This window comes from Tachysurus fulvidraco, chromosome 24 (assembly GCF_022655615.1).
Source record: "Tachysurus fulvidraco isolate hzauxx_2018 chromosome 24, HZAU_PFXX_2.0, whole genome shotgun sequence".
Lineage (NCBI taxonomy): Eukaryota > Metazoa > Chordata > Actinopteri > Siluriformes > Bagridae > Tachysurus > Tachysurus fulvidraco.
The window spans coordinates 2051177-2077780 of NC_062541.1; the positions used below are offsets into that span (position 1 = coordinate 2051177).

General features: G+C 37.4%; 2 pseudogenes; both read right to left on the reverse strand.

Annotated features, from left to right (window-relative positions):
* Positions 1-26604, reverse strand: part of LOC113640023 — a 105778-nt pseudogene that overhangs the window by 66868 nt on the left and 12306 nt on the right.
* LOC125140127 lies at positions 871-4756 on the reverse strand (annotated as a pseudogene).

The following is a 26604-nucleotide window of genomic DNA, read 5'->3' on the forward strand; positions in this document are numbered from 1 at the left end:
CACTGTGCCAACTAATGTTGACTACATAGTAAATATACTTCTCTTATGTTATCTTTTAAGCTCTGTAAGTTCTTGTTTCTTGCATGTTCATACTACAAGAATGTTGTAAGAGTTTATTTATTATTACTTACTCAGCTTTTCTGGAGGCTGCAACCACAGGCAGGAGCTTCAGAAGAACATCCTCTGATGTACAGTGTTTGTTAATATATTTATTCAGGACAAACACATCCTGTTCCTGCCCTGATGTCAGTAACACAAACACCACAGCTGACCATTGAGAAGGAGAAAGTTCAATATGCTGTAAATTTCCAGACTGTAGGTAACATTGGATTTCCTTAACTAGAGAATGATCTTCCAGTTCATTTAGACAGTGGAACAGACTGATGGATTTCTCTGTGGAGGGATTCTCTCTGATCTTCTCCTTGATGAAATGAACTGTGTCCTGATTACTGCGGGAGATACTTTTTGTCTTTGTCACTATATTTTGAGTTTGTAAGAGGTTCTGATTGGACTTCAGTGAGAGACCCAGAAGAAAGCGAAGGAAAAGATCCAGATGTCCATTTTTACTCTGTAAAGCCTGAACTACTGCACACTTGTGTACATCTGAGAGTTTAAATTTTAGCCAGAAAAAAGGAAATATTGGCTTTTTAAAAACATTTTTCTTTTGATTTATGAATTTCAGGTGCACATACAGAGCTGCGAGGTGCTCCTGAATGCTCAGATGAACAAAGCAGTACACTTTACTCTGGTGAAGCCCAAACTCCTCTCTGAAGATCTGTGTACACACACCTGAATACACTGATGCTTCTGTCACATCGATGCCACACTCCATCAGGTCTTCCTCATAGAAGATCAGGTTGCCTTTCATCAGCTGCTGAAAAGCCAGTTTACTCAGTTTCAGGACCATTTCTTTATCTGTCTCTCTGCTCTCTGTGTACTTTTTCTTGATGATGTTTGTCTGAATGATGAGGAAGTGTGTGTACATTTGAGTCAGAGTCTCGGGGATCTCTCCATTCTCTGCTTTACCCAACAGACTCTCTAGAACAGTGGCTGAAATCCAGCAGAAGACTGGGATGTGACACATGATGTAGAGGCTTCTTAATGATTTTAAGTGTGTGATGATTCTGTTGCTCAGGCTCTGATCTCTGATCCTCTTCCTGAAATATTCCTCCTTCTGTGGGTCATTGAACCCTCGTACCTCTGTGACTCGATCAACACACTCAGAGGGGATTTGATCAGCTGCTGCAGGTCTGGAGGTGATCCAGATGAGAGCAGAAGGAAGTAGATTCCCTTTGATCAGATTAATCAGCAGCACATCCACTGATGCTGATTCAGTTACATCACTCACTCTCGCTGTGTTCTGGAAGTTCAGAGGGAAACGACACTCATCCAAACCATCAAAAATAAACAGAACTTTGTGCAGGCTGGAAATGTTTGTTTCTTTTATCTCCTTAAAATAGAAATGAAGAAGCTCCATCAGACTCAGTGTTTGATCCTTCATCAGATTGAGCTCTCTGAAAGGAAGTGGAAATATGAGTTGAACATCCTGATTTGTTTTCCCTTCAGCCCAGTCTAGAATGAATTTCTGCACAGAGACTGTTTTTCCAATGCCAGCGACTCCCTTTGTCAGAACGCTCCTGATGGGTTTGTCTTCTTCAGGTAAAGGCTTAAAGATGTCATTACATTTGATCGGTGTTTCCTCTGTTGCTGCTCTTCTGGATGCTGCCTCGATCTGCCTCACCTCATGTTCATTACTGACTTCTCCACTGTCTCCTTCTGTGATGTAGAGCTCTGTGTAGATCTCATTGAGTGATGGGTTTCCCTGTTTTATTATCACCTCGTTTATTTGCTGAAACTTCTTTAACAGATTTAATCTGTATCTCTCCTGAAGATGAGGTTCAGTAGTTACATCATTACATCTGTAAAATGGTAACAGACGTGGTGAGATATCAAGCACAATGTCTGTAATTCTTCTTGAATTCCATGTCTGTGTTTGTTAAACTCATCATCTGTAGAAATCCTCATGAGGAAGTAACCAGATGCTTTTAATATTAATGAACATATCATTGTCATGCTGAGTTTGATCTTACCCTGTATCAGTGACTTTCGGTCCAGTTTTCTCTCTTGCTTGCTGTAGGACACTGAAAATTAAACTGATTAAATATCATTCATGTATATTTTGTATAGGTGCTGATGTGGTTTGATTAGCCATATCCTTCAACTCTAGACTCTCTCATCAAACAGACATTTCTACCCAAAAAACTGCTCTCACTGGATGCTATTTGTTTTTAATTTACAGCATGAAAAGTCCAAGATATCAACAGTAAAACCTTCTAAGTAACAGAGTTCATATTTTCTGCATTCTGATGTTTACCTAACTCTCTTGATCTGTAATTGTATAGTCGTTTGTATTGCACTGTTGCCCCATGACTAAACGAATGTGAAGGTCTTTATAATAAAAGGAACAATAAATGTATCTTTATAATATTCTAAAAACCCATTTATAATACACAATATGTATAACAGCATAATAAAGTTTAACACCTAAAATTAGTTAAGTGATTAAAATGGTTAACAATATTATATTATATAATTCAAGTTACATGCAAATGTGTTACCATTCCAGTGTGGGTTCTCTCATCTCTTTAAATCCCAGTGGTAACGCCATAGACTCTTCACTCTTCATGGAAGCAAGGCCGGGTCTTGAGTCTGATCTCTTCATCTGAGTTTCACTGCAGAGCAACACATAGATAATACTGATGTAGTATTACAGTTAAAAAGAGACATATGAAAATACTTTTGTTTCCTAAGCAATTCCAGGAAAGCACAGTGATATCTGTAAGCAAAGGGATTCAAGTGTAATTCAAAGATTCACTCATGATTTGTGTGTGTGTTTTGACCATGGGTGTGGGTACAGGTTTTCATACCAGTCAAGCAGGAGCCACACCTGATTCAACCTGCGTAATTATTTGATTTTGGCAGCCTCCCGTCCTGTTTCTGAGCTTCACCGTCAGATCCGTTGGCTCTCTAAAGGCAAATGGGTTGGATTATTAAAAATTATTTTGATAACTTTTATCCAGGTTAGTCTGAAGATGATACATGCCAATTGTGCTGTTCACTAGGTATCATTTATAGGGGGAAAATGTTTCTGACAAAATCCAAACTGGTGCAAAAATATAATTGGGTGAAAATGGAGCAAAGTCTATGATGAACCTGAGAAAATCCTAGGTGCCTAACTTTTAAATTTCGAACACCGCTCAAGAGTGTAATAAATTAATTATATACTCTGCATGCTTCTAATTTAGGAAAAACTAGATTTGTAAAGTTCGTCGCAACAAACGTTGATGTTGGCTTTGACGAGGCAAGTATTGGCGAAAGCCAGTGCTTGTTGGAGGCGAGTGGACATAAGGGTCAGTGTTACTTTTGGAGGCAAGTGGACAGAAAGATAGGATGTCAAAACATTTGGAGGCAAGTGGAGATAAGCATGTGATGTCATCTGAATACTGAGGAAGTTCCCATCTTTGGGCTCAGTGTTTTGATATGTCACATGCCCATGTTGTGCAAAATGTTTTATTTTCACGTGACGTCACGTGACGTCATCAGAATACCCGTGAGGAAGTTCCCCACATTGGGCTGAATGTTTTGATATGTCACATGTCCATGTTGTAAAAAGTTTTTTGATTTTGCATATATTGGGGCGGGGATGCTGGACAACCAAAAGGCCAGTCGATACACCAATTTAAGCCTTTGTTCAGAGTATCACTCTAAAGGAGCTGGCCGAGTTTGGTGTAGATAGTTCAAAAGCTTGCCGAGTTATAAACCTCCAAATTTTATAATGGGAGTCTATGGGGGAAAAGGCCATTTTGAGACCCGGTACCGGTAGTACCGATACTCGGATCGCTTAGAAAAGTAATAGCAACAAACTTCAGACCAGGGTCTACAACATATCCGTATTTGGTGCATGTGGCTCGAAAGCCCTAGGCAGCATTAACTTTTATACATTTTTGTCTAAGCTTAAACAGGAAAACAGAATGTTGGCTTCTACAAAGCCAACATAATGAACCAATAGTAGTGCTAAAGCCTTGACCGAAAATAATATTAGAATGTTCCACATCCTGTCTGTCAGGCTTTCTGTCTCCCCAAATGCCTCTTGTGCAACAGCTGTTCATATAAACCTGTCCTAGGTTTTCCTAGTTAAGGTGCAAAGTGGGCTGAGCAGGGTACTGAGCATTCTTCATGAACAATGGAAGAATTATTTCACAAGATACAACAAAAACTGTAACATGAACTCAAGCTTGACGCAGAAACCATTCTATAGGAGGAGCTGAAGGAAATGGCAAGCATGTGTTTTTAGGGAGTTGCTGCAGATTAAGACGTCATACTTGTAAAGCCCCGGGGGCATAATAGGGCAGGCTGCCATTCATCCTCTGCTCTGATGCAAATGAACTTGTAGGTGCTTTGTAGGTTCTCCTTCGTAGGACCTAGAGAAGATGAGATGTAGCTCAGGGAGATGTAGCTTAAATTCTGCACCTTCTTGACCTGCCTGTGTATCACTGAGGCAAGGAAAATGCCATGAACTCAGTACTGCATTCATTGTTAGTTAGTTTCATTGTGACTTATAGAGAAGAGAGTTTGTCCCTCCCACAGCCATACATAAAGTCTTTATATTCTCAATGTTCATCTCATGAATAAAATAAATGCTTACCTCTTTTTTAATTGTGGAGATCTGCAAGGTGGTCAGGATTAGAGTGATCCATAGTTCACTATTAGAAAAGAAAGATTTTTTATAGCTCTGGGTTTGGTGATGTAACCCAGTCAAACCCAATCAGTGAGCTCAAAGGAGTAGATGAGAGTAGATGTTTTTTTTTTTTTTTAATTTGTCATGTTACTAATCGATTGTGGGATAATTAATCAGATAAACACCCCCCCCCCCCCCCGCGCGCGCATAAAGTGGTATCGCCCAACTCTGTCCTCGCGACACGGCGCTTCACCGTGTGACTGTAGGAGCAAACCAGAGGCAGCTTTAAAGATGTAGAAAAACGCTGTTTGTAATATTTGTGTATCAATATACCGATAAAGCACTAATATTTATCACTTATTAAAACAAAAAACACGTGAAAACAGTTTGCGGTAACTTCTAACCGCTATATTAGCAGCATAGTAACACATACAACCGAGTGCGCCCTCTAGTGGTAACAAACAGTAATAACTTAATTCAAATACATCACACTGACCATAAGATTAGTTTCTACAACTGGACACAGAGGGAGAGTAAAATATATTTTAAAAATGTATTCAGAAGAAGATATAATATAGAATAGTCTAGATAACTACACTCCACAGCCTTCTGTTATAATATCTTTATGTTATTTAACGGTTGTTGAGCTAAAAGATTGATAGACTATCAAACCATAAGATCATGTTTAAATCTGGATTGCATTTGAAACAGTTTAATAGATTCTTACAACAATAACAATGTTGATAAATATAAAAATTGTATTGTACCAATTTAATAATCTATAATTAAATTACACCCTTTTCCACCCTAGGCCTATTTTTCTGCCTGTTTTTTTTTTTTTTTTTAAATAACATGCTCTATTTTAAATGAGTATAGCTCAAAAACTACAAGGTGTATTTGAAAACTTCTGGTACACAAATAAAGGTAACACTTGTGAGATTATATTCCACATTTGATGTTTTTGATGAAATGTTTTTTAAACCCAACTGTCTTTCGTTTCGCACGTTTTCAGCGTTTAAAAACGAAATAACGTGAGAAAATCCTGTAGAAAGTTGAGTTAGTGAATTTAAAGGTCCAGGGCATTTAAACTTAGTTTTGTTCTAACTGCGATTGCGTGTCATCAGTTCGGTGTCTTTAGGTGTTTGATTCACGTATCTCTCTCCCCTCCCTGCAGGACATTTATGAGACCCGTCTCACCCGCAAAGCCCTCTGCATTGCAGGTGATCCCACCCACCCAACACACAGCTTCTTCAGTCTGCTGCCATCAGGGAGGAGACTGCGGAGTCAATCTGGTGTCAATCACCAGATTGACAGCTTCATTCATCAGACTGAAGCTGAACTCGCTCCCAAACTTGCCCCCCTTCCCTTTTCTGCCCCAGGCACCACAGATCTATGAACCCACCCAACCCCTCCAGATCCCACATCCCCAAGTCCTTCCACTCCCCCCTCCCCCTAACATATGATGACACCCACCAGTCACTTTGTGCAGCATTGGTCTGCTCATTTGCACTTTATTTGCCATATACTGTACCTTGCGCTGCTTTATTTAATTATTCTATTGTTAGTATTATCTGTATGCACCTTGAGACTGAGAGTAATGTAATTTCAAATTCTCTGTATGTATGTACTGTACATGTGAAGATTTGACAATAAAGCAAAACTTGAACTTGATCTTGAAGCGTAATCCAACAATAAGGTATTAAAGTTTGCTTCTAGTTTCTCTGTAATAATAAACCGATGAGGAAAATATTTGTCTATAAAAAATTCTTAATCTTTGCTGTTTCCTGCTCTACAATATTCACCTGTTCCTCCCGTCTTTCCCTCTCATTTCCTCATTCATCAGCTCCTCAAAATATTCCTTCCATCTTCTGTGCACATTCTTCTCGCACCTTTTCTTCTTTCTGCCTGGCTAGTCTGTACAAGTCCTTCTCACCTTTCCTTATATTTAAGCTGTCATACAACTCATCGTATGCTTTCGGTTTGCCCTTTTTTATGTCCCTCTTCACTCTGTGCTGCACTTCCTTTTAATCCGTTTTTTTTCCCTCTACTCTACTATTTTAGCTCTATACTCTCTCTCATCTGGGAATACTCTCCATCACCTCATCTAACTTACTCCAGAATCTCTCTCAATACCAGGTTAGTTTGTTAGTGCATGTGGATGTGAATCTCAGCTCCTTAACTTTATCAAACACCATATAGACTAATTTTTCCACATTTTATTTTTGCAATTATTTTCTCCTTTATAAAGCAGGTGATTCCAATGAATATTAAAATAATTTTATATTTAGTAAATATATATTTATTTTATATTTAGTTTATTAGTAAACTACACAGGATATGAAATAGATCAGGTCTAATGTATGTGGTTTTCTCTGTGTCTAGATTAATATTGTTCAGTGACTCGCTGTTCGCATTAATAAACTATCTTTGAATTAAATGTGTGAGATAAATACTGTTTAAACACCAAAGTGGTAAGACTTTCCTGCTATGGAACATTTCAGAGCCTACACACTAGATCATAACAACAGTCGCAAAAACATTTAGCAACAAGCTTTGGGTGGAACTTATTTTGCATGCATTCACTAGAGAAAAGCTTGTTTTGTGATGTTATATTAGGTAGGTAGATACTTTATTAATCTATTTACTGAAATATATTGTACAAGTATTGGATGCTGTATCTAGAGCTTAATTAAAGACAGTTCAAATGACATGTGTGTTGAATATAAAACCTATGAAGAAAAAACCTATGTGATGAGAGAAAGTGTTGGTATGTGTGTTACAAGACATCAGAAGTGGTGTAAAACTATTTCCAACTAAAAAATAAAATAAAATGGAAAAAAAAAATCCAAGGATTTATAACTAAACCTCAGCACGAACAGTAAAAGTTCACAGGAATCAGATCTGCAGAAAAAACATCACACAAAGAACACACAACAGAGTTAATGTTCACATCAGAATAAAGAAAATGTCCGATCTCTGTGACTTTAACCGTGTCATAGTTTTTGACTCCAGATTAGCTGTGATTTTTACACACAACAGTCTGTATATTTTACACAGAATGGGGTGAAAAATAACACACACTGAGTGAGCCACAGTTCTGTTTGTGAAAACTCCTTGTTGATGAGATCAGAGGAAAACAGCCAGACTGGTTCAGATAAAACTTCTTCACCACCTAAAAGTAAACAAGAAAAAAAAGTAACTCACTGAATATGAACCAGATGCTGTTTATAGAAATATGAGCAGGTTACTAAAACTTTTTCTTGACTAAAAAAATTATAAACTTTTATATATTTGTGTATGTGATATTTGTTTATCTGAAATACTTGTAAATCACCTTAAATTCTGTAGTTTATGACTTAAGTACTGAATCACTCCTGTGTGTCTGAAGTTATTCCCAGTCAGATCCAGTTCTCTCAGGTGTGAGAGGTTTGATATCAGAGCTGAACTCAGAGCAACACAGCCTTCATCTGAGATTTCACAATAACACAACCTGCAGAGACACAATGACACACTCTTCACTCTCTCAGTTTATATAAATTGAATGGATTACTACACTTTTATATCGGGACTATACTGTGGAGTTTGTGTGTGTGTGTCACTACATGTAAATGAGCTGTGTCAGGAACACATAAAACATTACAGATGATCAACATAAACACACGAGTACAAAGAAAATCAGACTTTCTGTCAGAAATGTTAAGTTCAGTTTGACTTGCATTAAAGTTCACATGGTACTTTTAATAAACGGTGGTTAAATAATTTAATATTTACACACAATATACCTGATTGTGTGTGTGTGTGTGTATGTGTGTGTTACATTCAATTTAATCCAATTTACAAGAACAATCATGGCTTAGTTTATTAAATTTCTAAGTTAAGATCACTGTAAGTGGGAGAGAGAGTGTTCAAAGTGATGCTCGCTCTACCATTAAACAATGATCTTTGTGCTGTGAGGATTTTAGGAAACTCAGCCCTGATCTGTTTATAACTACACACACTGAATACTGTGATCAGCTCAGGAAAATACATCAATGTGGACTGAAATGAAATGATTTTCCTCGTAATTTTTATTGTTTATTTATGAAAGTAAAAATGATCCTTGTAGTTTTAGGGTGGCTGAGATTACAGACAGGGGGCTGAAGCCACCCTAATAAAGGGCTAGAACCCCCCCTGGGTGACAATTCACAACGCATTCGCCAGGAATCCTTTTTGACGCCGATTATTACAAACATCTCCCTCATATATGGCCATGTGTGTTCAGGAATGTCCTCGTTGTTAGTTATTTTAACATCGGTGACTCCCTCTGAATGAACATTAGCCATTCCTTTTGTAGGCGCTGCTCATTGTTAGCTCCGCTATCCTTAGTCTATGTCTGATAGCCAGTAAATAATACAGTACACCAGTCACATGGGGAAAAAGCCACACGATGATAGGATGATAGGCTGGAAACAGCGTCCAATGAGAAGGAATAATACTAAAAGTAACGAGTCCGTTTGGAAAATGTAAGAAGTAAAAAGTACAGATATTTGTGTAAAAATGTAATGAGTAAAAGTAAAAAAGTTGTCCGAAAAATAAATAGTGGAGTAAAGTAATGATACCAGAAAAATGTTCTTAAGTACAGTAACGAAGTATTTTTACTCCGTTACTTCCTACCTCTGTGAAAATTAAGTAACGAAAATCAGACATAACTTTTGAATTGTGGTTCAAGAGAAGCATTTAAAAAACAAAATAATGAAACTGATCTAGACAAAAATGATGGCACCTCTATAAAAGATTGAACATTATTTACACATCTGGACATGTTAAACTAAAGTGTGTCCTGTAATCATTATCACCTGTAATGATGGTGCCTCCTCATGATATTCGATGCTGAAACTAAAACCTCTGCTTCAGTCTCACTATTAGAGAATGTGTCTTACTGAGGATCAGGTCATGTGACTCTCAGAGAGATGATCTTACCTCAGTGTCTCCAGTTTACAGTGAGGATTCTCTAGTACAGCAGAGAGACTCTTCACTCCGGAATCACTGAGTTTATTCTCAGACAGATCCAGTTTCCTCAGATTGGAGGATTCAGAGATGAGCACTGAGGCCAAACCTGCACAACTTTCCTCAATTGGACCACATTTATTCAACCTAAAGGAAAGAACACAATACATGATGCAATAACAGTGTACAATATCACAAGTAAGATACAGTTCTCTCAGGTGTGAGGAGTTTGATCTCAGAGCTGAACTCAGAGCAGCAGAGCCTTCATCTGATATATCACAATTTCACAATAACACAACCTACAGAGACACAATAACACACTCTTCACACACTCGGTTCTGGTCACACAGATCAGTTCAGCAGGAACTTTTTAAATAAAAACTTACTGCAGTCTTTAATCACTATGAAACACAGAATCATTTTCAAGAATAATGAGAAATCAATCAATAAATAAGAAGTTATATTTAATTTATGTGTTTGTTAGAGAGAGAGAGAGAGAGAGAGAGAGAGAGAGAGAGAGAGAGAGAGAGAGAGAGAGAGAGAGATGCTGTTTCACTGTAAAAACTCAGCAGTGAAACATGTCATGTAATCTTGATGCATATTACATTTCATCACTGTAATATTTTATATTATTTAATATATTTTTTAAATATAATATTTTAGATTTTGTCAGTTATCAAACGTTTTTGGATGTCCGTCTCATTTTTAAAGTTTAGAATGGGCTTGCCCTGTCACCATTAAGAGACTTTATACAAAAATAAAACTAACATTAAAGTACAAACTAGAGCATTAACCAGAGGAGACTGTTATGTAATGGTGCAGAACTAATTTAGCCAAATGGTGGTGTCTATCAGCGGCACACAGTCATGGAATACATTACCAGCTCAAGTTAGGAATTGTGACAATTAATCTTTAAAAAAAAAAAACCTTAAACAATGGCTGAAATCAAACCAGCGATGTACCCCTATGTAAATAATTTTCTCATTGGATGTCTGTTCATAGTGGCCTTTTAACGTCTGTGTGATCGCTGTTTAGTGAACTTAGTCTTTGTTGTTCTGTGTAATTTGTCTGTATGCATGTTGTTATGTTTGTAAGTAATTTGTATTTTGGGTTTTATGATACCTGCCTTAGGACAACGGATGAAATTTAGCTATTGTGCTAATTCCAGCATATTTACACTGATGCTCATTGCTGATTTGTTGATCAAAGTGCACTGTCCTAATTCAAATAAAAAATAAACAAAATAAATAAAAAACAGCAGCTATTTTTTCTGTCTCCTATAGAAGATTTCAACTCAGGAAATAGACATTAGAGGTAGGAAAGACTTCTAGTTTAGTTGTAGACAGGATCTGACACTGTTTCTCGTTTTCTTCTCTGTTTCTACATATTAGACTGGGCATGTCAGTGTGGAGTCAGTCCACTCCTGTATCTTAAACAAACACTGGACAAATACTTGTATCTATAAACTCAAACTAATACAACTTGGATATCTGATCTAAATGTACATTCTATTTGCTTGGACTTGTGAAGGTGTTCTGAGTGTGGACTTTCTACTAACATGGACTCAAAAATAAGAACAGACTGAATAGAGTTTGGGGTTTTAGGGCAGGGAGTTAAATAGTGTTTATAAATATTTAATATGTTAGATTGGTGCATTGAGGGTGCTTTCACACCTATAGTTCAGTTCATTTGGTCCAGACCAAAAGCAATAAATGACCCATTGTAGCTTTTTAGCAGTTTTGGTTCCTTTTCACACCACACTGATCGTTCTGTTCTGCACCAGTTGAAACGAACCAAAATGCAGTCATGTGATAACATCCACATCACTCATTGGCCACACGTCTTTGAGCGTGTTTCCTAAACTGCTTCTCGATTAGTCAGAATAAACGTGCGGGAAATTTCAACGAAACTCCGGAAGTAAACAAAAAGAGGAAAATACAGCATACAGTACACCACGGAGAGACGACTGCACGCTGCGATTATGTTCTTGGTTGTAATCTACTACATCGCTTGTATACAGCATTCTATGCAAAGTCTTCATTTTCAGAATGAAGAGCGGATGCGGCTTGAAAATATCATTTTAATTCACTGCAAACGGCGAAGACGCATCACAAGACACTTCAGGAGGCGGCGAGCATTACTTTTGCGAAACTGTGACATGCTCATCTTACGAAAATATTGCCAACGACCCACTACGGCAGCTGGTTTAGTCCAAAATGCGCAATAGGTCTGTTCGATCTCGGACCGTGTTCTCACCACAAACGAACCGTACCAGTGTTCGTTTGAAAGCGTACCGAGACCATCTCTTCAAGGAGGTCTCGGTACGCTTGCTTGGTTCGCTTTTGGTGCGCAGCAGAGTTCGATTGCTGCATTCTCACCTGCCCAAACGAACCGCACCAAATGAGCAATTGAACTCTGGTACGATTCAACCGAACTAAACAAGGCAGGTGTGAAAGCACCCTAAAGGCATCTTAACAGTCAAAATCTCTCTCAGAACAACTAGAACCTGGGATCACAAATAAGACATGTTTGTTTTGTGTCAATCCAAACTTTTCATCATATGATAAATGTGCCTTGAGGATCAGGTCATGTGACTCTCAGAGAGATGATCTTACCTCAGTGTCTCCAGTTTACAGTGAGGATTCTCCAGTACAGCAAAGAGAATCTTCATTCCTGAGTCTCTGAGTTTATTCCAAGACAGATACAGTTCTCTCAGGTGTGAGGGGTTTGATCTCAGAGCTGAAGTCAGAGAAGCACAGCCTTCATCTGAGATTTCACAATTACACAACCTGCAGAGACACAATGACACTCTTCACTCTCTCAGATCAGGACAAAAAGAGTCACTGCAGTCTTTAATCTCTATAAAAAATAATGTTTAATAAAGAATAATCAGTAACTAAATGACACATTGTATTTATAGTGTGTGTGTGTGTGTGTGTGTGTGTGTGTGTGTGTGTGTGTGTGTGTGTGTGTGTGTGTGTGTGTGTGTGTGTGTGTGTGTGTTTACTAGCTATGAGAATGGTTCCTCTTGGGGCTCAGGGGCCAGATTATTTAGTGCTTTGAAAACATAAAGTAAAATTTTAAAATCAACTCTATTTTTGACGGGATGCCAGTATAAGGCTGATAAGATGGGAGTAACCAACTCATGTTTGCACGTCTTAGTGAGAAGTCTAGCTGCTGAATTTTGAACCAACTGTAAATGAGAGAGAGATGATTGGGAGACACCATAATAAAGAGAGTGGCAGTAATCTAGGCTTGATGTAACGACTGCATGGATCAATGTTTGGAAATCACTTTGGGATAAAATGATTTACTTTGGAAAGCTGTTGGAGATGGAAAAGGCTGGATTTTACCACAGTATTAATCTGTTTGTCGAATTTAATGTTGCGGTCAAAAAGAAAACCCAAGTTCCTAGTGCAGAAAATAAAATAATGTTTATCTTAGCAGAAAGTATTTTTAATGAGAACAGAAACATGAGAGAAAATGTTTTTTCTGGTCGTTGTTTAGTACATTAAGACATGTTAAGTGGTTTAGAATGTCCCACTTGGAGCCCTGACAGAAGAGCAACTGATTCATTCTGACATCATCTTCTGAAATTTTGTACAATTTCAGTTATTAGTAAAATTTAACTGACAATAAACTGGACAATTTAAATGAACATACTCAATATAATTTACAAAGATTCGAGGACATCTGGGATGCAGAATATACTGATAACTACTGATTGAGAGACTGGACATGTCAGTGTGGAGTCAATCCACTCCTGTATCCTGAACAAACACTGAACAAATACTTCAATAAACAATCAATAAACTCAGTCTACTACAATTTGGATATCTGATCTAAATTTGCAGACTTTCTACTACAATGGACTCAAAATAAGACCAGACTGAATAGAGTTTGGGGTTTAAGGATGGAGAGTTGACTGGTGTTGTGTATAATTTTGTGAATATACAAATATCTTACACTGGTGCATTAAAAGTCAAAGTCTTTGTCACTCTGTTAGGTACAATTCAAAGTTCTGTAGCAAGTAATAACTGTGTCTTACTGAGGATCAGGTCATGTGACTCTCAGAGAGATGATCTTACCTCAGTGTGTCCAGGTTACAGTGAGGATTCTCCAGTACAGCAGAGAGACTCTTCACTCCTGAGTCTCTGAGTTTATTCACAGACAGATACAGTTCTCTCAGGTGTGAGGGGTTTGATCTCAGAGCTGAAGTCAGAGCAGCACAGCCTTCATCTGAGATTTCACAATCACACAACCTGCAGAGAAACAATTACACACTCTTCACTCTCTCAGTTCAGGACACACAGATCAGTTCAGCAGGAACTTTTTTATTAAAGAGTCACTGCTGTGTTTAATCTCTATGGAATGCAGAAGCATTATCAAGAATAATGGATCAGTAACTAAATGACATTTCCAGTGAAACATTTCGTGTCTTTCCATGTTCAGGTTTTTATGTTTGTAAATAACAGATGAAACCCTCCATAGAAGTTTTATATGTAATCATGATGATAGCAGCTACACTGTTCACCAGGACTGAAAGACTGAGATGTTTCAAATGGGGAAATGTTTCATTAACTAAAGGTCTAGTACATCAAAATGTTTACAGAAATAGATGTAAAAGAAATTGTCCACGTTTTTGTTTAACACTAGAATATAAAGTCTATAGCAATATTTCAAATGCTGCAAAAAATAGTTCAGTAACAGTTTTTGTTGAGAAACAGAATTTCTCATATCATTCACCTATCATTGACACGTGTCTGGAGAACAATAGACAGCTTTGTGATGATTGTAATCACTGTAGTCATCTGATTGGGGAAGAGCAGTGATGATAAAAGACTAAATTTAGTACACATCTTATTAATAAAGCATACTATTAACAGGAAAGCAGATAAGACCATCATCTGAATACTAGACAGATATAATCTCAGTGTGAGACAGATTTGGTTCTCACAAGTCACTGATCATTTCTGCCTGTATAGAATATGAATCATCAATATCAATCTTTATTATCACTGTCTTTTAAGATCACTGTCTTTTAAGACAACTGCCTTAATGTATTAAACCATGTTAAACATTTTCTTTACAAAGGGTTTCTATGGGAGAAAGAAATGTTGTCTCTTTCTGATAACAGAATGTACTGATAACTCTGTGTACTGGTCATTGAGAGACTGGACATGTCAGTGTGGAATCAGTCCACTCCTGTATCCTGAACAAACACTGAACAAATACTTGGATCTATAAACTCAGTCTACTACAACTTGGATATCTGATCTAAATTTACAGACTTTCTAATACCATGGACTCAAATTAAGTCCAGACTGAATAGAGTTTGGGGTTTAAGCATGGAGAGTTGACTGGAGTTGTGTATAATTTTGTGAACATACAAATATCTTACACTGGTGCATTAAAAGTCAAAGTCTTTGTCACTCTGTTAGGTACAATTCAAAATTCTGTAGCAAGTAATAACTGTGTCTTACTGAGGATCAGGTCATGTGACTCTCAGAGAGACGATCTTACCTCAGTGTCTCCAGTAAACAGTGAGGATTCTCCAGTACAGCAGAGAGACTCTTCACTCCTGAGTCTCTGAGTTTATTCCCAGACAGATTCGGTTCTCTCAGGTGTGAGGGGTTTGATCTCAGAGCTGAAGTCAGAGCAGCACAGCCTTCATCTGAGATTTCACAATAACACAACCTGCAGGGACACAATGACACACTCTTCACTCTCTCAGTTCAGGACACACAGATCGGTTCAGCAAAAGTCACAGCAGACTTTAATCATTCTAAAATAATATAAGATTAATAAATAAATAAAAATTCTGTTTTTTATATATATATATACACAATATATATATATATATATATATATATATATATATATATATATATATATATATATATATATATAAAACATTATAAAATATCATGACTATTATAAAGTCTGACAGCCACTGATATGAATGATCTGCCGTAGCACTCCTTCCTACACTGGAGTGTAGCAGTCTGCTGCTGAAAGATCTACAGGGTCTCCACAGTGTCATACAGGGGCAAGAGGTTGATTTTTTGTTGTTCCTAATAGATGTCAGCATGGTTAACATCCTCCTCTCACACACCTCCAACACAGAATAAGCAGCCCAGTAAAGAGCTGGCTCTCCTAACCAGCTTGTTCAGTCTGTTCCTGTCCTGCTGTTTTCATGTTCAGGTTTTTATGTTTGTTAATAACTGAGATGAAACCCTCCATAGAAGTTTTATATGTAATCATGATGGTAGCAGCTACACTGTTCACCAGGACTGAAAGACTGAGATGTTTCAGTAGCTAAGATTCCATTCAAGAAATTTATTTGCAGAAAAAAGTCTAGTCCAATAAAAAAAGCTTGATGGTGTCCACATTTTTTTTTTTTTAACATTAGTGCATTAGCACATAAAGCCTATATCAATACTTCAAATGTTGTGGAAAATTAGTTTGGAAACAGTTTTATAGAGAAATACTGTATGTCACTTTGCATGAATTAAACTTCCACATGGCAGAATTTCTCATATCATTCATCTGTCAAGTGCCTGGAGAAAGAAATATGGTTTTGTGATTCTATACGATATACACAAAAATATGTGGAAATGACTGAAGGACAGATTTCTTTTGTGATACATAAAAACTATATGTGATAATTAATTTGGTTAAGGATGACATCATCACACTGAACAGTTCCCTTTGTTACTTCCCTGAAGTAAAAGTTTGTGAAGTCAGCATAACATCACCAGGAAAGAGAACCTGAAGGTGCTGTGACCTAGGAGAAGATTTCCCTAAAACAGCCTGAATGAGTAAACAGTGTAACGTCAGACAGTGAAAGGACAGTGTGTGACACAGGAGCTACAGGAGATCAGATCACGCACATGGTGGGACAGGGGGTGGACAAAATAACGTGAACACAAATTAAATATGTAATATCTCATTATTAATAAGGTGTTGGACCTCCATTTGTTTTCAATACAGCTTCCAACCTTCTTGGAATAGATTTATACAAATTCTGAATACCTTTTAGTGGGATTTTGTGTCATTCATCTAGCACAGGGGTCGGCAACCCCCTCTGGAGTCATATGTGGCTCCTACATCCCTCTGCTCTATTCCTTGTAGATTTGGAAAATAATATAATATTTAATTTAAATTTATTTTATTTTAGTTAGTTAAGTTAAAAAAATAATAATTCTAAATTCTAAGATTATGATGCTCTTGTAACATTAAAATAAACCATTTTTTTTTGTCGCTCAAAATATGCGTCATAACTGCCGACTTGCAAAATCCGACACAGAAGCAGATGCATTTTTGGTTTGCTGCAGCCGGCAAGTTAACATTTATGTCATGCAGGGCTGTCAAGTGTCACGCATTGAGAGTGACAGTCACTCATTTGGGTCTTTTGGCACGCTCTCCTGCCACCAGTGTTGTATAAAGTAGTAGAAAGCAATACTTGAGTAAAAGTACAAATATCGTACTAGAAAAAGACTTCGTTAGAAGTGAAAGTCACCTTTTAGAATATTACTCAAGTAAAAGTCTTAAAGTATCTGATATTTAAAAAGTATCAAAAGTACTTTTCTGCTATTTAATGTACTTAAGTATTTGAAGTAAAAGTAAAAAGTAAAATTTCAGTGATTTTCAGTAGGTATAAGAACAGGGGCAGTTCTAGGGTTTCATCTTTAGGGGTTTTAGCCCTCAGTGAGAATTAAAAACAAGAAGAGTTTTATATTATATATTATATGACTACATAGTAAGCCAAAAGTTATAGTATTATTTAAAATGGCAAAAGTGGACAATTTTATGCATGATGTAATGATGTCAGTCTTGAATCAAATTAGTTCATGTATGTGTGTATTCTCTACAAACAGTGTGTCCAATGGATGCAGTCATTAATAAAAAAAAATATTCACAAAACAAAGACCAAATCAATAAATGTTATTTTTATTTAGTATTGAATGGATTGTTTGCATTAATATTTTGTTTGTGCTACAACTCTGGTAATAAGAATAAATAGCGATGTAAAGTACAGATACTGTATGTGAAATTTCTACTTCAGTACAGTAACAAAGTATTTGTACTTCGTTAGATTACAACACTGCCTGCCACACATTGTATTTTTCACGCAGAAAAACTTCTTTTTTTTTTCGTATCAGTCCGCACCGCTGTCTCTATGGAACCGGGCAGGAATCAAGCAGTTCTTAGTCGAGCCTGACACTTATCAGCCAATCAAAAAAAAGGGGCTACACAATAGCCAATCAGGAAATAGCACTATCTGGGTAAGATTCAACGCAACAACCAATGAAAAAAATTGGGGTTGCGGGGGGGTTGGAGATGTCACGCTTGCCTGTCTTCAAAACTTAAGAGCCTTGGTCATGAATACAAAGATGACTCAATTAGACATTGAACATTTTATTTGGAAGTAACCTTCAACCCAGCGTCTTTTTCCATACTTTCCATAAAGGTAAAAAAAGATATACTGTATGCGGTGTTCTCTTCATTTTAGAGGTCAAAAGGGTTTTGTGGCTCCCTGTGTTTTTTTCTGTGGGAAACGGGTCCAAATGGCTAAAATTTCCCACACTGGTTTGATGATATTCAAGTCAGATGATTAAGCTGGTCAAGGCAGATGTTGAAATTCATAACTGTGCTCCTCAAAACAAGACTGAACTGTTTTTGCTGTGTGTATGGGCAAATTATCATCTTGAATAATGGCATCAGTAATTGGAAAATACGTCTGGACAATAAGATGAACTTGATCACTTAGAATTCCCAAAAACTTGCTGGTGGTAACTATGTAGGCTCATGATGGGACCAGCAGAAAACCAAGATATGGATGCCGAAATCTTTACAGATCCACACCAGGTGTGACAGTTGGAACCAGACAGTCCAGCTTCCTTGGTTGTTCTTCATCCATAAACTCGATCTGCTGTTGGAATAATGTACATCCAGTCTTCAGTTGTCCAGGTTTTATGATCATGACACCACCTTTTTCACATTTTTGCATTGGTGTCTGTGATTAATGGTTTAGCATTTGCAAGTCTTCCATGGATGTTGGTGTCAGGGTCTTTAAGGTGGATATTAAGTTCTACTGTCACTTTTGCTGCATTAGTTCTGTGTTGCTTGAATCATTCCTAGTGTTGATGATCCCAATCAATAAGTTTGGCTGTTGCTCATGAAACATCAAATATTTGGGCTGTAAAAGGTTACAGATGTTCCTGCTAAATGAGTTCCACGATCTGTCCCCTTTGGAATTCTGACAAGTTACCCATTTCAACAATATTTTAAAATAACCACTGCTTAGATTAACTTGCTTTATACTGGCATGCAAATCTAGTCAATATAAAGCAACAAAAAAATAAATAGATGAGGTGAGTTACTCTGACTGCTCACTTGTCAGAAACACCGCCAGATGACGTACTACATAACTCACATCAACAGGTTTCTAGAACAGACTAAAGGAATAAGCATTTCACATATAAGATCTGTTGCATCTGAAGTGCTTATTGTTAATAAAATGATTACTGATCAGAAGTTTAAGGGGGGGGGGGGGGCACGGTGGCTTAGTGGTTAGCACGTTCGCCTTACACCTCCTGGGTTCCCGCCTCCGCCTTGTGTGTGTGGAGTTTGTATGTTCTCCCCGTGCTTTGGGGGTTTCCTCCGGGTACTCCGGTTTCCTCACCCGGTCCAGAGACATGCATGGTAGGTTGATTGGCATCTCTGGAAAATTGTCCGTAGTGTGTGAGTGTGTGAGTGAATGAGAGTGTGTGTGCCCTGTGATGGGTTGGCACTCCGTCCTGCCTTGATGCCCAATGACCCGAGATAGGCACAGGCTCTCTGTGACCCGAGAAGTTCGTATAAGCGGTAGAAAATTAATGAATGAATGAAAAAAGTTTAATGTTCTATGTTTAACAGAAACATTGATGAAAACAAATGAGTTTCTTGCATTAAATGAAGCTTGTACACTTGGTTATATATACATATTAGCCACACCTAACACGCATGGGAGGAGTTGTTGTAGTTATTTATAAAATCTAGACAAATTCAACACATTCCATGTAAATTCTAACCTTCAGATTAAACAAAATATAGTCACACTTCAACAATCAGAAGCTATCTCAAACTTTTATCTCATTTTGTTTAAATGTGTCAGACAATAAATGCATTTTGCCACATCACTGTGTTAAAATGTACATTAACATCTGCTACTGCAGAGAGATTTTAGGTTACAAATTAATATCCCAAGCCTTGAACATCTCACAGAGCATGATGTACAATCCATCATCCTGAAATGGAAAGAGTATGGCACAACTGCAAGCCTACCAAGACATGGCCGTCCACCTAAACTGACAGGCCATGCAAGGAGAGCATTAATCAGAGAATCAGCCAAGAGGCCCATGGTAACTCTGGAGGAGCTGAGTTTTTTGGGGTCAAGTGACCAGGTCAGACTTCTTCAGGATTAGTGTGAACACTCACTTCCATATGTGGTCCTGAATCAGACCCAAATCTGATTTTTTCCAATGTGGCCGCAGTGTGAACAGCCAAGGTGATTTGATGCGACTTTTACGTCAATCTACATTCGTCATAATTTTGCGCCGCGAAAATTGTATTTTTTTTTTGCACCGGCGAAAACGTGACACAAACGTGACTAGTAACGTGTGTGTGTTAAGAGTGTTATATAAAGTGGTTACGTGAACCAGCTCATAATGTTTGCATTAAATGCATCACATTATAGCATTACATGATATGTTTGCTTGCACCAGATGATACAATACGTCCTCCATAACCTCGCCAACTTTTTACTGCGACGGCGTGCTGTGTGTGACATCATTGTTATTGTTCGTTTGCGCATGCGGGTCAGTTCGAAACAGCAAACAGTTCGCACTGGTGTCTGATATAGGCCACATTTTAAAAGGTAATGTGAACAGCCAGACAAAAAAATCAGATCTGAGCAAAATATCCGAATTGAGCATTAAGACTTGCAGTGTGAACGTGGCCATAACATTTAAATCAGACCTTTAAACACATTTATTTCTCAGGTGCTTTGGCTCCCCAGATATGTTTTGTAAAGATTTTAATAGATCTGTTCTTTAAATAAAACAGGGTGGTCACTCTCATCTCATTGTTATCCTAGTAACTAAAATTACCTGAAGCTAATTTCACCATGAAATTAACTGCTAATCCTTGAGATCCACAAATTTTGACACTAACAGATATGTAAGTCTAGATCATTTTCCTCAATGAATAAAGGACCAAGCATAATATTTTTGTCTCATTTGTTTAAGCGGATTCTGTTAATGTCTAATTTTAAGACTTGTGTGGAAATCTGATGTTTTATTTCATTTTACTGTAGAAATAAAGAAAATTATTAAAAACACCACTATAGATGTACTTTATTGATCCATAAGAGGAAATTTTGGGAAAATAAAATGAAACTTCACTCAGTTTCTCCAGAACAGCCTGGAACACGTGATTATGGCATTGGAAAGTGAATAACAAAACTCTACTAAAGCACCACCTGCAGAATTCCCTCCTGCAGAATGCTGATTAAAATAAAAACAATGAACACACTGTGCATTTCAGCACGATAAGAGAAACTTATCCTTTTATGTAAGTTGTTGTCAGGAACATCTGGGACAATTCTCTTCCACGCCACCAGAGGGCGGGTTGACAGATGTTCTGTTTATTTGAGGTCACATGTTTTTCCCACCTGTTGGTTGTTATTCCTAATGTGTTGCCTTATTAATGTGCTTGCTAAAGCACATTCTTATTCTCTTGCATACTTATTATTATTATTATTATTATTATTATTATTATTATTATTATTATTATTATTATTATTCCGGACACTTTAGGTTTAATATAAGTAAAACTCATGGCCTTTTTGGACTTCATTAAAAAAAAAAAAAAAACAGAAATGGTTCTGTACATTGTAGATAGTTCTGGACAGTCTACATTTAAATGTTCAGTTTGCGAGAAATTTTAGTAGTTGGTTTGCCTTCTGATTCTGATTATTTGATTTACAGCAAAATCTGACTTGTTTTTTAACAGCCAAAAAATTATACACACTTTTTACAATCTCAACCTTTCAAAACGACAGTGGCTTGCAAAGGTATTCATACCCACTGCACTTTTCCACATTTTGACAACCACAAAAAATATTTTATTGGGATTTTTTGAAATAGACCAAAAGAAAGTGACACATAATTGTGAAGTGGAATGAAAATTATAAATGGTGTCCTATTTTTTTTATATATAAATATCTGAAAAGTGTTGTGTGCATTTGTATTCAGCCCCCTTTACCCTGATACCCCTAACTAAAATCCAGTGAATCCAACTGCCTTCATAAGTAACCTAATTAGTAAATATGGTCACCTGTATGTAATTTAATCTCAGTATAAATACAGCTGTTCTGTGAAGCCCTCAGAAGTGTGTTAGAGAACATTAGTGAACAAACAGCATCATGAAGACCAAAGAACACACCAGACAGGCCAGGGATAAAGTTGTGGAGAAGTTTAAAGCAGGGTTATGGTTATAAGTTAATATCCCAAGCCATCATCCTGAAATGGAAAGAGTATGGCACAACTGCAAGACTACCAAGACATGGACGTCCACCTAAATTGACAGGCCATGCAAGGAACATTAATCAAAGAAGCAGCCAAGAGGCCCATGGTAACTCTGGAGGAGCTGCCAAATGCTGTAAATGTAAATGTAATACAGAGATCCACAGCTCAGGTGGGTGAATCTGTCCACAGGACAACTATTAGTCATGCACGCCACAAATCTGGTCTTTATGGAAGAGTGGCAAGAAGAAAGCCATTGTTGAAAGAAAGCCATTAGAAACCCCTTTTATAGTTTGTAAGCATCATGTGGAAAAAGGCGCTCTGGTCAGATGAGAACCAAAATTGAACTTTTTGGCCAAAATTCAAAATGTTGTGTGGTGGAAACTTAACACTGCACATCACCCTGAACACACCATCCCCACCGTGAAACCTGGTGGTGGCAGCATCATGTTGTGGGGATGCTTTTCCTCAGCAGGGACAGGGAAGCTGGTCAGAGTTGATGGGAAGATGGATGGAGCCAAATACAGGGCAATCTTAGATGAAAACCTGTTAGAGTATGCAAAAGACTTAAGACTGTGGTGGAGGTTCACCTTCCTGCAAGACAATGACCCTAAACATACAGACTACAAGCTACAATGGAGTGGTTTAGATCAAAGCATTTTCATGTGTTAGAACAGCCCAGTCAAAGTCCAGACATAAATCCAATTGAGAATCTGTGGCGAGACTTGAAAATTGCTGTTGACAGATGCTCGCCATCCAATCTGACTGAGCTTGAGCTTTTGTTGCAAAGAAGAATGTGCATAAATTTCACTCTTTGGATGTGCAAAGCTGGTAGAGACAAACCCCAAACGACTTGCAACTGTATTTGCAGCGAAAGGTGGTTCTACAAAATACTATTGACTACAGTGGGGCTGAATACAAATACGCCACACTTTTCAGATATTTATTTGTAAATATTCCACTTCACAATTATGTGCCATTTCATGTTGGTCTATCACATAAAATCCTAATAAAATACATTTTTGTTTGCGGTTGTAACGTGTCAAGATGTGAAAAAGTTCAGTGGGTATGAATACTTTGGCAAGGCACTGTAGCACATTGTGATGTAAACCTGGCAACCGTACTGGTGCTGTGATTCCCAGATACTTCCAGGTAATAAGAAATCAGATTATAACTACTAGAGAATGTCTTACTGAGGATCAGGTCATGTGACTCTCAGAGAGATGATCTTACCTCAGTGTCTCCAGTTTACAGTGAGGATCCTTCAGTCCAGCAGAGAGACTCTTCACTCCTGAGTCTCTGAGTTTATTCCATGACAGATTCAGTTCTCTCAGGTGTGAGGATTTAGAGCTGAGCACTGAAGCCAAACCTGCACAACTTTTCTCATTTAGACCACAAACATCCAACCTAAAGGAAAGAACAATATACATGACGCAATAATGGTGTACAGTATCAAATGTTCTCATGATTCTTAAAGTATTGTGCAAACATGTTAAACAAGTGGTGCAACATACAGTACTGTGATGTGTTTGTTGTGTAATGTGTGTTTACTAAATGTAGATGAGAGACATTTATACCACAGAACTACTGATTTTAGATTCTGATCAGACGTGTTGATTAATTTTCTATAACAGCAGCTCTGACTGTAGTGCAGCTAAAATCACAACTTTATATTAATGAACGTGTTCTAATAATATTGTTTCTATAGCAACAGCTCATTGACAGTAACTGGTTTCTTCAAAGATTCACATAACATGACATTTAAAAATGTATAAATTTATTAAGAGTCTCCAGTGTCAGCACTTTGTAATATTCAGTAAGTTTTCCTCAATAGAGAACTTTACACCTTCTGGTTTAATTTAATGTGTTTTGTGCTTTTTTGTTTTATTATTTTCAAGTGAGGAACTTGAAATACTGAATAATATGGCTGCTCATTGGGGTCCATAGTGATACACAGTGTACTGTACATCGCCATTAAAAGGTTTTAGTGAAATTGGCTTCACTTCTTCATTTTTCCATCTTCAACTGATGAGCTTTAATATTGATGATTATAATTTATAAGTCAAAAGCTATACTCATGAATTGCTTGCCAAGTCCACTGATGATGTCACTAACTCCCTTAACAATACAGGAACTGTAATAATGATTTTAGTGTCTATCACAAACTATCACTAGAAATGTAATATGAACACAGACAAGTGGAGTGGTACAGTGAAACTTTTGTTTAACATTTAAATGTGATAAACCTTCAATGTCAGTGCTTTGTTCCAGTCAGAGGGAACATTTATGTTTGTGGAAAACTTTGTCTTTTCTCTGTGACAGGACAAGCTGAAGATTTTTTGTCTTATTAAAAGAGGAAAAGCAGCTGGTGCAGTTACAAGAGTAGTGACAACATAAACTTGTCTGAACAAATTATTTTCATGTTACAGGAATAATATACTTTGTAATAAAATCAATGAATTTTATATTTATAATAATAAATATTCTGGGGTCAAGCGGATCAGATGCGCGCTGAACATGTTGCTGATGAACCATACCAAGTTTCATAGCAATATGGCATTGCATTCGTAAAATACTGGACTTAACGTGAAAATCTCGTGGCCACTAGGTGGCGCTGTCATGAAACGTTGCGAAATGTCTGTGTGTGTGTGTGTGTGTGTGTGTGTGTGTGTGTGTGTGTGTGTGTGTGAGTGAGTGAGTGAGTGAGTGTGTGTATGTGTCTGTGTCTGTGTGTGAGTGAGTGAGTGAGTGAGTGTGTGTATGTGTCTGTGTGTGAGTCTGTGTGTGTGTGTGTGTCACTGTGGTGCTGATTCTGGTTCTGATATTAGCACCCAATACATATTTGTGACAGTCGGAGGGCTTGTGAGTATTGGCCGTTGTTGCCGCGTTGCATTAAGGGGGTAATGCTACATTTAATGCGGCAGTCTTTTTTGCTTTTTAATGCTTACGATCCTTATTTTGAGGAATGTGGTTACCTCATTGAGTTCGTCAAGTGTGAGAGAGAGCTTTGTTTTTTTCCAATCTGGGGTACGTTGTGATGCTAATTCAGGGCATCATTATTTGCGCCATTAGTATGTTTTGAGGAGAGTTTTTTTTTGTCTAGGAAGTTTTTTCCTTTTGTGTTTATTTTGGCACTTGAGTTGCCAGATTAGGTTCTAAATATTATTTGTATTATTTATATTATTAAATATAATTATGTTATGAGTTATGTTTCAGGCTCAGTAGTCCATCAGTGACACAGTAAATAAATTTGTTTTTCTTTTGTTGAACTTTGGATGTAGATGATTTCTTTTTTTCTTATGCCTGTTTTTGCTTTCATGCATTGCCATTCCTTGTATTGATTCTCCCGAAGATTTTCTTGCAATTAATTATCTGAGTTATTTAATTATTGTTGATTTGTCACTCAATCCTTGTTGAGGTAATTAAAAGGTAAATGTGACTGAGCTTAAATTTAATAATTGATTTCTTTATTTTTCCACTTTTTTCTTTCTTTTGAGTTGAATATGATGTACTGAATTATCCTGTTTTGGAATTAAACTGGAATAGAAAACTCTGAATTTAACTTCTTCTTTCTGGTGGTTCCTGGTTTTACTTGATACATATAGTGTCTCTAACTATTAAATTAAGTTCATAATTGTGGTGGTTTTTACCCCTGGTGTCCGAAACCAACCTTTTAAGGCCAACTACAGTCACATATTGTGTGCCAACCCACCCCTCAAATACTAGAATTTGTTTTGGACTGGTGTTTAGAGGGTTTGAGCTAGACACACCAACGTTGCTATAGTACCTTATAAGGCTGGCCTCTACATGTGTACCAAATTTCATAGCTTTCCCATGTACAGTTCTATGGGCTGCCATTGACTTCAATGGCAGAAGAGGAAGAATAATAAATATAGCTGCAAGCAGCGATTCCGGGGTCAAGCCGATCAGATGCGCTCAGAACATGTCACTGATGAAACATACCAAGTTTCATAGCGATATGGCATTGCATTCATAAAATACTGGACTTAATGTGAAAATCTCATGGCCACTAGGTGGCTCTGTCACAAAACGTTGCGAAATGTGTTTCACTGTGGTTCTGATTCTGATATTGGCACCCAATACATATTGTGTGCCAACTCGCCCCCAATTTGTTTGGACTGGTGGAGCTAGAGGGTTTGAGCTAGACACACCAAAGTTGCTATAGTAACTTCTAAGACTGGCCTCTACATGTGTGCCAAATTTCATAACTTTCCTACATATGGTTCTTGACTTCAATGGCGGAATAAGAAAATAAGAAAAATAAGAACATTAACGATAACAGGTGTCTAC